The sequence below is a fragment of the Lepidochelys kempii genome, chromosome 9 (assembly GCF_965140265.1).
Source record: "Lepidochelys kempii isolate rLepKem1 chromosome 9, rLepKem1.hap2, whole genome shotgun sequence".
NCBI lineage: Eukaryota > Metazoa > Chordata > Testudines > Cheloniidae > Lepidochelys > Lepidochelys kempii.
This window is the reverse complement of record NC_133264.1, coordinates 94,816,849-94,829,072: the sequence shown is the minus strand read 5'-3', so window position 1 is coordinate 94,829,072 and position 12,224 is coordinate 94,816,849. Positions and strand designations below refer to the sequence as shown.

The 12,224-nt window shown below is 42.7% G+C and overlaps 1 long non-coding RNA gene across 1 annotated transcript in view; it reads left to right on the top strand.

Annotated features, from left to right (window-relative positions):
- Positions 1–301: 301 nt before the first annotated feature.
- LOC140916958 (uncharacterized) overlaps positions 302–12,224 on the top strand; it is a 93,020-nt gene continuing 81,097 nt past the window's right edge. The window contains exon 1 of the long non-coding RNA XR_012160695.1: positions 302–383. This is a non-coding gene — a long non-coding RNA (uncharacterized lncRNA). The remainder of the gene's footprint in view (positions 384–12,224) is intronic.

Below are 12,224 nucleotides of genomic sequence, written 5' to 3'. Positions count from 1 at the left end.
TTGACTGGCATGGGTTGGGAGAAGCAAAGAAGCAAGCTGTTTTCCCCTTAACTCTGAAGCATTTTGCCACAGGGTTATTCATTTATAAATGTAATACTGATTGGTTGGTTAATTAGTTAGCTGACTAGCTAGTGGAATCATAGAATATCAGGGTTGGAAGGGACCTCATGAGGTCATCTAGTCCAACCCCCTGCTCAAAGCAGGACCAATCCCCAACTTTTGCCCCAGATCCCTAAATGGCCCCCTACAAGGATTGAACTCACAACCCTGGGTTTAGCAGGCCAATGCTCAAATCACTGAGCTATCCCTCTCCCCACTGGAGTGATTGCACAGTACAGCAGAGGAGGCAAAAGAGTCTGTCTGGTTTGTGACTGGAGATTTCGGTAAGCAAAAGGAGGGAAGATATTATTGCAGTGTTTTACATTCAGCAGACTGTGTAGAATTGGTGGAACAAAGATTCTGAGACTCGGGTGAATTCAGCCTAAGCTTTGGGAATTCTGAGTTACTTCTCCCTATGTGTCTGTGGGGACTGATCTGTTTAGATTTAATTTTCCTTTTTTATATTTATAACTATGAAGGTAATATATGTGGATTATGAAATAGTTTTATTATGAGGTAGAAATAATTTATTAGTATTATATTTCTTTATCAGTATACAATTTTATAAAGTCGGTGCTTAAGAATTAAGTTACTTCCTTCTGTTCTTTTTTTGGACTGTGAGGAAGTTGACTCTGCAATCTTGGCTGAAAATGTTCAGTGACTGAATTGCCTGTGTGTGTTTATAGCAGAGGTGGGCAAACTACGGCCTGCGGGCCATATCTAGCCCACAGACCCATCCTGCCCAGCCCCTGAGCTCCCGGCCGGGGAGGCTTGCCCCGCCCCTGCAGCCTCAGTGCGCCATGCCACCAGCGCTCTGGCCCGCTGCTCCCGCTGGGTAGCGCAGGCGGCATGGCTGCGAGCTCCTGCTGCTCTGAGCAGCATGGTAAAAGGACAGAAGGTGTGTGGGGGGGGGGTTGGATAAGGGGCAGGCGGTCCCCGGGGGGTGGTTAGGGGCGAGGGTGTGGAGGGGGTCGTGGCAGTCGGGACAGGGGGAGGTTGGATGGGGTGGAGGTTCGGGGGGGTGGGTTGGATAGGCATGGGAGTCCTGGGGGGCCTGTCTGGGGGCGGGGGTGTGGATAGGGGTCAGGGGACAGGGAGCGGGGGGGTTGGATCTCAGGAGGCGGTCAGGGGTCCCAGGAGGGGGCAGTCAGGGGACAAGGATCGGGGGGGTTGGATGGGTCGGGAGTTCTGAGGGGGGCAGTCAGGAGGCTGGAAGTGGGAGGGGGCAGATAGTGGGCAGGGGCCAGGCTGTTTGGGGAGGCACAGCCTTCCCTACCCAACCCTCCATACAGTTTCACAATGTCGATGTGGCCCTCAGGCCAAAAAGTTTGCCCACCCCTCGTTTATAGGAATTATGTTTTGAAGCAAGAGTAGAGGGGTGATAAAAGTAAACTCTAGCCTACTCAAAAGTTACATATTAACCTGACAACACCCTATAAGCCTTGAATAAAAACAGATAATAGAAAAATACAATGGGCCAGATTCTGATATCCTTCAGGGGGATCAGAACCATTCAGTGGGGCTACTCATGGGGTAAATTACTGTACAGCTGGCCAGATTAGAACACCTGTATTCATATTGGATATTCTCATTCCACAAGTGGCCTCAGTTAAATCAATGGGACCTTTCATAGCACAAGATGCTACTCAATATAAGGGCAGGCCTAGGCTAGTAGATGTACCTTCCACAATTCACTCATGGAAGCTAGCTTTTTTTTCCATCTTTGTAGGTGTTTCCATTGGTGGACTAAAGTCTTGTTAAAATTAACAGCTGTATTTAGTAAATGCAAAGTGGGAGGAAATCTGAATCGGATAGTCTACTGAAGTGAAGGCAGTTTTTTTAGGCGCAAACATACATGTTTAGTGTTAAAAGCCAGTTACAATCTTCTTCTGCACAAGGAGGTTCACTACATATCAGGGACCTTGCTTCTTTGTATACTTGTACATTGCCATGCGTACCTAGGGTACACTTCTCTGCACTGCGAGGTAAAGTAGTTCATGCACTATGTGAAAGACAGACTACTTGCTTTGTATTGAACAACAAGGATTATTAAAGGCTGATCATTTTCAGTACTTCCTTAGGTCGCTAGGTGACTAATGGATGTCAGCTGTCAGAGGAAGTAAAGATTTATTGACCGTGATTTAGTGAAGTGAATGAATCTCACAAAGTTTGACGTTTGGCGAACATCTCAGACTATTTGGAGATTTGTCTAACTCCAGTTTGCAAACCCATTTTCTTGGCTTGTTTCCCAATCCTTACTCCCAAGAGTAATTTACTAAACAAATGCTGCAAAGCCTTTGCTACGTATTAGGAACCACATTAAAGCTAAATGGAGGCCAGTGGAGATAGGAGGCTTGGGCACGTCAGCTTACCTCATTTGGAAATGTGTTTGCTGCTTCATTTTCTTCATACATGGGCTGGATGGAAAATGGTTTTCCCACCCGCTAAAATTTTTGATATTTAAAAAAAAAATTAAAAATCCCATTCCACAGGGGGATGAAACTGAAACCTTTCAGAATTCTTAAGGTACTCACCTGGAATGTGGGAAACCCTGGTTCAAGTCCCGGCTCTTCCTGATTCAGTGGGAGTTAGGCACCTAAATACCTTTTGAGGAGCTGGCCTTTATTGTCCAAAATCATGGTAGTTAAATTGTGTTTAAAGCCATATGAGCCAACACATTTTATTCTTCTAGTGGAGACATGACCACAGTTGGTATATCTACACTGCAGCTAAAAGCATGCCTTCCAGCCTGCTAGGCAGACTCCCACTAGCCCACTAAATATATCAGTATGGATATTCCAGCTGAGGTTGAAGCTTGAGCTGTGGAGCCTCGGGGGTTGGGTGGACTTGAGAGTCTGAGCTTCTGCTTGAGCAAGAATATCCACATTGCTATTTTTAGCACACGGGCTCAAGCCTTTCCAGTGTGAATCTGTCTAGTGTGAATCTTTCTACCAGGGATGGGAGACTTGCTACCAGCTGCAGTGTAGAAAAACCCAGTGTGGCAAACTGTCAGTGTTTGAGTGAGCTTGACATTGGGCAAATTGAGTTTGCCCATCCCTAAAAGTTTTATATACTAATCTTTGCATTAACAATTATAAAGGAGTGTTTGTTGCTCCAGTGCCGTCTGTCATCAGTTTAAGTCACTTGATCATATGCTAGTCTGTAGACACACATTGACATTTGAGCTATGACTTTCTCACATACACACATTTCTAGGCTACCGTGAGCATCATGAGAGTGGTCAACCCAGTTCTGCTCTGTTTTACCAATCTGAAGTCCAAGGAACTCCTTTGGTTTCACTGGAGTTACTCTAGACTTGCACCTTTTTAACTAGGGACTGAATTGTGATCAACAATTTTAAATCTAATTGTTACGGTCATGTGAGATTGCAAACCATCACACAAATCACAGGGCAGCTTTCCACCTTCTCTCATATATACACATGCTCTATGAATACCTTCAAAGGTCATTGACAGTGTCAGAATTAATCTGTTAGGCTAATGCTTGTATTTCTTGCTACACTGCAAAGTAGTAACTGTAATCTTTACTGTGTGCTGACAACTAATAAATCTTTCTGATCACTAGGTGTAAGTGTTAAATTTATGTAAATAGCATTCAAAACAGAAAGGGAGGAATAGCCATATTAAAAACTGACTGAAAGGCTGCAGTTCTGTGCATCAGGTTATGGAGCTTACTGATTGTGAAAATTAAAGTTCTTACAGGGCAGCAGGCTAGGTAGGAGGAGATTGTTTAAGACAAACTGCTAGAGAGAGAAAGCAAAAATCAGAGAGAGCACCAATGACCATCATTCTAGGTGAATTTTAGTAGCGATCCTTCTTTCATGGACTTCCTGGATGAACTGGGAATGGAATAACTTTGCAACATCAAACATCACACTGTGCTCTCACATATATTTGGCTTTTCTGCTGCTTTGCGAGAGTCACTGACAATCATTAACTTTTATTATCTCACTCAGCTTGTAGCTGAACAGCACAAGGCATGCTGTTGATAGATGCTACACACAAGTATATCATCAGGTGCTCTGTCAGTCATTTCTCTTTGATAATTTACCTGCTCACTTCTATTCACAGCAGTCTGCACCCATGCTGCCCCGAGTTTACTCCTGTATTTTGTCTCCCTCCGGAGTAATGAATGTGGTGCTAATCCGTCTTCATCATCCATAGCTAGTCTTTATCCACATGATGATATCTGTCTGGAGGGAGGTTTTTTCCACTTGTCATTCATTTGATCATCTCAGTGATGTATTTTACTTTACTTTTAATTTCACTTCTGTTTGTGTCTTGCTTCTGTTGCAACATAAAGCTGTCACTCCTCTTTCTATAATTCTTTGATGATAAACCTCAACTCTGTTTTATTGGGAAGTAAAAAAATCATTCATACATCTGCATTTAAAAAACAAACAAACATATGGCCATATCCTTGCCTGGTGTAAATTAGCATAGCTCCATTATGCTGAATGGAACTATGCCAGTTTATACCAGTTGAGGAGCTGACGAGTAAGTCATAAATTATTTCCCAAGTCAGTGTGATACTGCTTCTAAGATGCATTGCAACTTTTCAGGTGTTCTTCCTCCTAGCCTGGGGCTCCTCTTGATTATTTACTATTTGATTGCTACCTGAGCTAAGCAGCTATTTCCTCCTGCTACTTGTTCCAGGTGCATGTATTCCAGTTCCTATTTAATAATACATCTTTCTCAGGCTACCTCTTTTCTGCATGAATGTTGACTCTGACCTTCATTTTGTTCAGATCAGTTCATTACATGTTCCCTCTTCCTTTTTTCAGTTCTCCTACTTTCTAGGGGATGCTCACATTTCAGCTCAGAGGGGGTTTTGTGGCTAATGAAAATCCCTAAGCATCACAGTTTAAACCATGTTCCACTGAGCGAGATCTATAAAAGGAACAATGTATATGATGGTTAATGGTTCAGGCCTTTTTAAAATGCATCAAGTTTAAGTTAAACTATTTCTTTATATATAAGGCTTTGATTTCTTTTGAGCTGTAATCTCAAAAGACATAAACATAATCAGCCAGATTCTGGCCTCCAATCACATGGGAGCCACACCATTTGTACCAGAACACCCTTCCCTGATGATGCTGGTCCAGGACAGACTGTTCCAGGATTTCCGTTTCAAAATTTGTGCCTCCACAATTATAAAGAAGCATTAATTACTCCACTCTGGCTTGTCTTAATTTAATTTAAGACACTGGATCATACCAGATGCCATTGGCACTCATTTACATTTTAGCTGTGACTTTCACATGTGCATGCTAGCAATGTTTTACAGAGAGATTTACAGACAAAACAAAATATCTACCAGGACTATTTCTTCTATCCCACTGACTGTGAAGTCATGTGCCTTAAGGTACTTTCTATACTGTGCTTTTCCCCACTCCCCCACAACCACCACCACAGTGAGTCTCAAATCAACAGTCTTGGGGTCATGGACCTTTTACTGCAGAGCTAAAACAGCAGTGTAGGTGTTCCATCTCAGGTTAGAGCCTGGGTTTCAAAACCCAGCAAGCAGGTGGGGTCTCAGAGCCTGGGCTCCAACCCAAGTGGGAGCATCTACCCTGCTGTTTTAAGCCCTGTAGTACAAGCCTGAGTTAGCTGACCCAGGCACTGAGGCTTACTGCTGTTTTTTGTTTTGTTTTTGTTTTGTTTTTCATTTGCAGGGTAGATGTACCCTCTGTTACTAAAACAGGCATTAGTATGTGGTTAATGCAAAATCCACAATGGTATGGAGAAATATAAAGGCTTTATCTGTACTCAACTGGGCTAATCTGCATAGCTCCTTCATAGCTGTGCCACTCATTAGTAATATGATCATCTCAAACTCATGCAGATAAAACCCTTTTTACCACAATGTACCCTGTTCCATCTCTCGCTCTCTCCCTATCCATTCATCTGTTATAAAATTGGCTGTTTGTGACATGTTTTGTAACTGTAGCACCCTCATGGCCAAGATAGAGTCTGTTCTGCAGGCAGCTTCGGCCAAGGAAAGACGTGCACAGAAATGTAGCAGGGGAAACTCCCTTCTATCCGAGGGCACCTATTCCATATCCCTTGGAGTAAACACACACACTGGAATAGTACAATGAGTATAGGAAAGGGAAATATTTATTTACAAAGGGATGAATGGAGCTGCTGCAAAATCCTACCTCAGTGCCTCAAAGTGATGCAGCAGTGACCCTGGCTTGTCTGACAAGAAGGATACCGGAGTGTACACTTTAGTAGGTTCAACCATGCTCTTAAGGTGTCAGACTGCCAACCCAGGGAGAGGACAGCTGTTCTCCTTCTTGAGGTTGAGTGCTAGCTAAGTTGAGGAGGTAAACGTGCCACTGACAGCTTAGCCAGTGGGTGGATGAAGAAATGGCTAAAACTGCATGAATAAATGGGCCCCAACTGCTCCTCGATCTGTTCTACGACGGCGACAGGGAGTTCAGTCGATGAGAGGCTGTTAAAAATCTCAAGGGCCAAAAAGAGGATTACCTATAACTGCAGGACATTGACGAGAGATGATTCGATCAACCATCTAATGGAGAAGAAGGTAAGGACAGCCTAAGACATCCTTGGTCTCTGCAAAACACGACGAAGAAAGGAGATGGAAATGAAGTGGAGAGATGAAAGTACCATCATGTTGGGAAAAGGAAAAGTCGTGAGAACTGTTGGAGGAAATGGCTTCATCATCAGCAAGGAATGGTCTTCAAAAATAATCTCCTGCAAGTTCAAGTCTTCATGCATCGGAGTGCTATGCCTCTAACTTAACAAGAACAGCACCCTCAAGATTGTTCAGATCTATGCTCCCATGAGCACAAGCGAAGATGACAGTGTGGAAGAATTCTATCAGGAGCTCAAGGAAACCCTTGCTTAAAAATCCACACACATGATTATGATGAGAGATTTCAGCACCAAAGTTGGATGATGGAAAGAAGGCGAAAAGTTCATTGGAAGATATGGCATCGGCGAATGGAGTCCTTGAAGAGAGCAATTGGCAACTCTGGCAGAGATGAAAGAAATGTTAATTGGTAACACCTGGTTTAAGAAGGCCAAGAGGAGGTGGACATGGATTGCACCCAGTGCGAAGAACAAGAATGAAATTGACTACATTCTGGTCAATAAGTGGCGCATTGTACAAGACATCTCAGTAGTACTATCATTTAACACTGGTAGTCACCATCACTGGCTCAGAGAACAGCTCAACTTCAACGAAAAGGTGGAGAAGAAAGTGCTACAGATGGCAAATTAGAGACAGCTGACAAAAATATTTGACAAAGCAAACATTTTCAAGAAAGACTGGGTCTTATAGGTAACTGTGATGAGGATTATAAAAAACTTCATTGATAAATTGAGGCAATGCGTGAAATTAGCTAGGAAAGAAAGAGCGAAGCGAAGAATCTTGGCAGAAATGTGGAACTTGCTAGAGAAGCAGAGGAATGTGAAGTGAAATGATGGTGACAAACTTGAGTACTCCCTCCTCTGCAAGTTGATAAGAAGACGACTAAAGGAGGACTTTGAGACGTACCGAAATGAAAGGCTCTTAAAGATGGCTGAAGATCACAGAAGCCTCAAAAAATACAAAAGGGAATTGACACTGTACAGGTCAACAATAATGCTGCTGAAAAACAGGGATGGAAAGCCAATAATTGACAGAACAGGGACGGAAGTGGTCTGCAAAGATTTCTACACCAAGCAGTTCACATCTCAGATAAATGTCTCTGTACCAAAGCTTCAACAGACCAACAAGCATGTACTCCCAGTCCTTGTCAGTCTGGAAAATTCTTGCTCTGAAGTTTAGCTGTTACTTGGAAATGTAGAAGATACCATCTATCGGGAAAGAGTCCAACACCATTCTGCTGTACAAGAAGGGCAATCATGAAGATCTACTGTACTATCGTCCAATATGCCTGCTCTCACATTTTCTACAAGCTGTTCACCAAAATAATAACAAACCAACTCTCACAGAGTCTGGACGAGCGGCAGCCGAGAGAACAGGCATGCTTTCGAAGGAATTTCAGCACAATTGACCATATTTTCACTATAAAACAGCTATTGGAATGCTCAAGGGAATACAAATTCCCTTTATGCATTGCCTTCATCAACTATGAAAAAGCATTTGACAGCATAGAAATCAATGCAGTGTTGAAATCTCTTGCAGAGCAGGGCATTGACACAAACTATATCAAACTATTAAAAGAAGCAAATTCTGAGTATACTACAGATATAACTTTATTTGATAGCCACCTTCGCTCTGTCCCCCTCGGGCTTCAGGCTGGTTCTCAGCCACTTCACCATGTGAGGGCCTGCTCGCTGTAGCCCTGTCATGTGCACGCTCTCTCTCTCTCTCTCTCTCCATGCCCCTGGACCCACCAACATGTCCTCTGCCTCAGGACAAAGGTTTAAAGGGGCCATGCTCTCTAAAGTCCAAGTGGGTAACAGTTTGATGAAGGGAGTGCTTGGTCAATCTATATGAAAGCAACTCATCAAATGACTATAGAAAAAAAAATCCTACTGTAAAGCAGTATAGAGATTGAGAGCTGTTGCCCCTGACCCACCTCTTCCCCCAGCCTGCACGGTCAGATTACTACATATGGCCTCTGATGGGTGGGAAATAAGATTGGAGCATGTCCTCAAGCCAATACTCCTCCACTCCTTTGCCTGTCCCAGCTGATCTAAGTCCCCTTAGCAAAGAACCTACCCCAGAGACGTGATTTACTGACATAACCGGCAATGCCTTGCTACAGCGTTAAGGGTGACACATTGGATTTATTTCAGAGTAGCAGCCATGTTAATCTGTATTCGCAAAAAGAAAAGGAGGACTAGTGGCACCTTAGAGACTAACCAATATATTTGAGCATAAGCTTTCGTGAGCTACAGCTCACTTCATCGGATGCATCCACACATCCGATGAAGTGAGCTGTAGCTCACGAAAGCTTATGCTCAAATATATTGGTTAGTCTCTAAGGTGCCACTAGTACTCCTTTTCTTTTTGCACATTGGATTTAGTTTATATTCCCCTCCAGAGAATTAATCCACAAAGCCAGCCTCTCTCTCTCTCTCTCTCTCTCTCTCAAGAAGACAAATTCTAGCTTCTCCACTGAGGTATTGTCCACATGGACAACACTTACCATTTCAAAAGCATTTCTCTTCAGCGTTTGTGTCGTCCTTGTTATAATTACACTGTAATTTGAAATGACTGGAAAATTGGCAAAATACCATATAATTAAAGGGAAGAGTCTGATTTGATCACAACATGTAGGGTTTTTATGTAGGTTTTTTTTTTTGTTAAATTAAGTTAAAATAATAAAGTTTGAGAATTAGAAATAGAATTGAATTAATCAAGTTGAGTCTTTAATTTAATGGTGACAGATAAACCTTAATGAAAATGAGACTTGTCTCATAAGCCTATTCCAGTGAATACAATTTTTTCTTTTTTAGAATCTAATAAAGGATCGGTCAACTTCTGCACATATTTACATCTCTACAACCCCACTGACTTCCTCATATATATTTTGTGCCCGTAATTTTAGTCAGTATTTCATTTCAACTCCTCAGACTTTTTAAAAAAGAAGTTTTCTTTTAGGCCCCAATCCTGCAAACACGTGTTAATTTAAGACTATGAACAGTCCCATTGTTCTTAAGGCACGGACCTTTGGACCAGATTCAAAGCCCTTTGAAGTCAAAAGGAGTCCTTCCATTACGTTTGTTGGGTTTTGGATTAGGCCCTTAAGGAGGGACAGTTGCTTAGGCCCTGATTCGGCAAAACACTTCATATATTCCAAGGCCAGAAGGGACCAATGCAGTCATTTAGTCTGACCTGTAGAACACAGGCCATAGAACTTCCCCAAAATAATTCCTACAGCGAATCTTTTAGTAAAATATCAATCTTGATTTTAAAATTGTCAATGATGGAGAATCCACCATTACCCTTGGTAAGTTGTTCCAATGGTTACTTTTAAACAGTGAGAGTAGTTGCTTTATTTCCAGTCTGACGTTTCAACTTGCACCCATTGAATTTTATGCCTTTCTCTGTACAAGTTAAATGGGGGCTCCATATCAAGTACATACTTCAGTGTTATGATATTACAATGCTTCCCGGGGCATCCTAGATAGCAGGATTTCATTCTATGCAGACAATACTCTGATGGTATGTCCACATTGTGTTTTAAAACCCATGGCACCAAGTCACAGAGCCGAGGTCAACAGACTCAGGCTCATGCCCTGGTGCTAAAAGCAGCTGTGTAGATGATGATGTTACTGTGGCTTTAAGAGAATGAAGTGCTACTTCAGTCTTATGATGTCATGACTAATAATGGTCAACTGCATAGATGAAATCTGAGACATTTGCAATAATTACCTGCAAGACCAGACTCTTCTGAAAGAAGAAATGGTAGAGCGCAGCAAGAAAATGACATCATATGATAAGAACAACTTCAAGAGTACAGCAAATATAAAAGTTAGTCATTGTGTCCAAGGAGTTCTGGACACAATGACTATTAAGCTATTAAGATAATTTTGATAGATATATATGAATGAATCTGTGCTTAAAAGGAAGTAGAGGTCGTGTTGCTGTGGCTTTAAGAGAATGAATAGACTCTCCTAGGTGTGACGCTGACAGAAAAGGTTAGATCGGTAGATTGACCTGAGTTCAGATGCTCTGCCTCTATAACTATGTACCTAACAAAGACTGTTGTTGTTACTAGCAATGAATTATTATTCAGACTAGTGGATTACTTGAAGATAAAATAACAGACATTGTGGCTCAGTTCCTGACATCCACTCCCCATCCCCAAGCTCCAGAACCAGATCTCCAGCCTGAGCTCAAACATCTGTGTGTGTAACACCAACAGACCCTGGTCTGTCAGTGGGCAGAATGAAACGGGGGACATCTGGAGCTTAGCGCATGAGCAACTACTGCATGAGCTACAAGCCAACTGCCTGTTAGCTAAGGCTGTAGAGCAGACTCATTTTCTCTCTCTCTCTAAGTGGTTTTGGTGCCAGTAGATAGGACAGAACCCCACACCCAGAAGGTGTGTTGGTTACATTACACGACTCACTGCCATGGGTTTTAAAACACAGCATAGACACACTTTTAGGCTCTGGCAGAAGCAGAGCCTTGTATCTCTCGGCAGTAACCCCTACCGCTATCTAAGGAGAAATGTGGATGTTTCCAGTTCAAGTCTTGGCCTTAAGATGGTGGGCCTGTGGTTTACCTGGCCTGACTCTGCAAGGTGCTATGTGCCCTCAATGGAATCATTATTATTAACTCCTGTGGGAGTGGAGGGCACCCATCCTTATGGAGAATAGAGTCCAAAGTGAGCAAAAGTGAATAAAGGTGACAGTCCTTTCCCACTCAAATTAATTTTCATTGATAACACTTTGAAAGGTCTCCGTTTCATCTTGATGTGGAACAGGAACAAATATTTTAAATCTCAAATTTTCATGGGACAGGAAAACCGTTTTCTGTCCTGCTTAACTCCTGGCGCTCAGTTTCTGCAGTTCTAATTCAGCTGTAAAGTCTGGCAGCTCAAGCAGGGAGACTGCAGTGCAGCGGTGTGATCTGTCCAGCAAGACTAGGGCTGCACTACAGCGACTGTCCGAGCATCGCTGAGTCAGCATAGCTATGCCGGTGTGGCCCTGCAGTCTAGATGCAGCCTACACGGACAGGAGTTTTTCAGTCTGCATAAGAACACCACCTCCCCAAACAGCACTGGCTACGCTGATGGAAGCATTCTTCTATTGACGTAGCTATGTTGATGCTGGGGCTCATGTTCACATAGCTGCATCAATCAGAGATACGGTGGTAATACTGGCGTGGCTTTGCGTACCCCTGACAGATGTAGCAATGCCAACGTAACTTTCAAGTGTAGACAAAGTCTAGGCCCATTTTAACTGCTAATTTATTTGTTGGAGGAGAAGAGTTGCTGCATTTGTTTAAGTGCTTTCCTAAAAGGGCGGGAGGAGGGGGTCTAAAATTGCAATATATGTAATACATATTCAAAACAAAGCCAAAAAATCCCTAAACTGCTTTAGATCTCACCATTATAAATCTGAGGTTGATATCTGTCATTTAAACATGAAGCTTTTTGGTAGATTTTAATCATT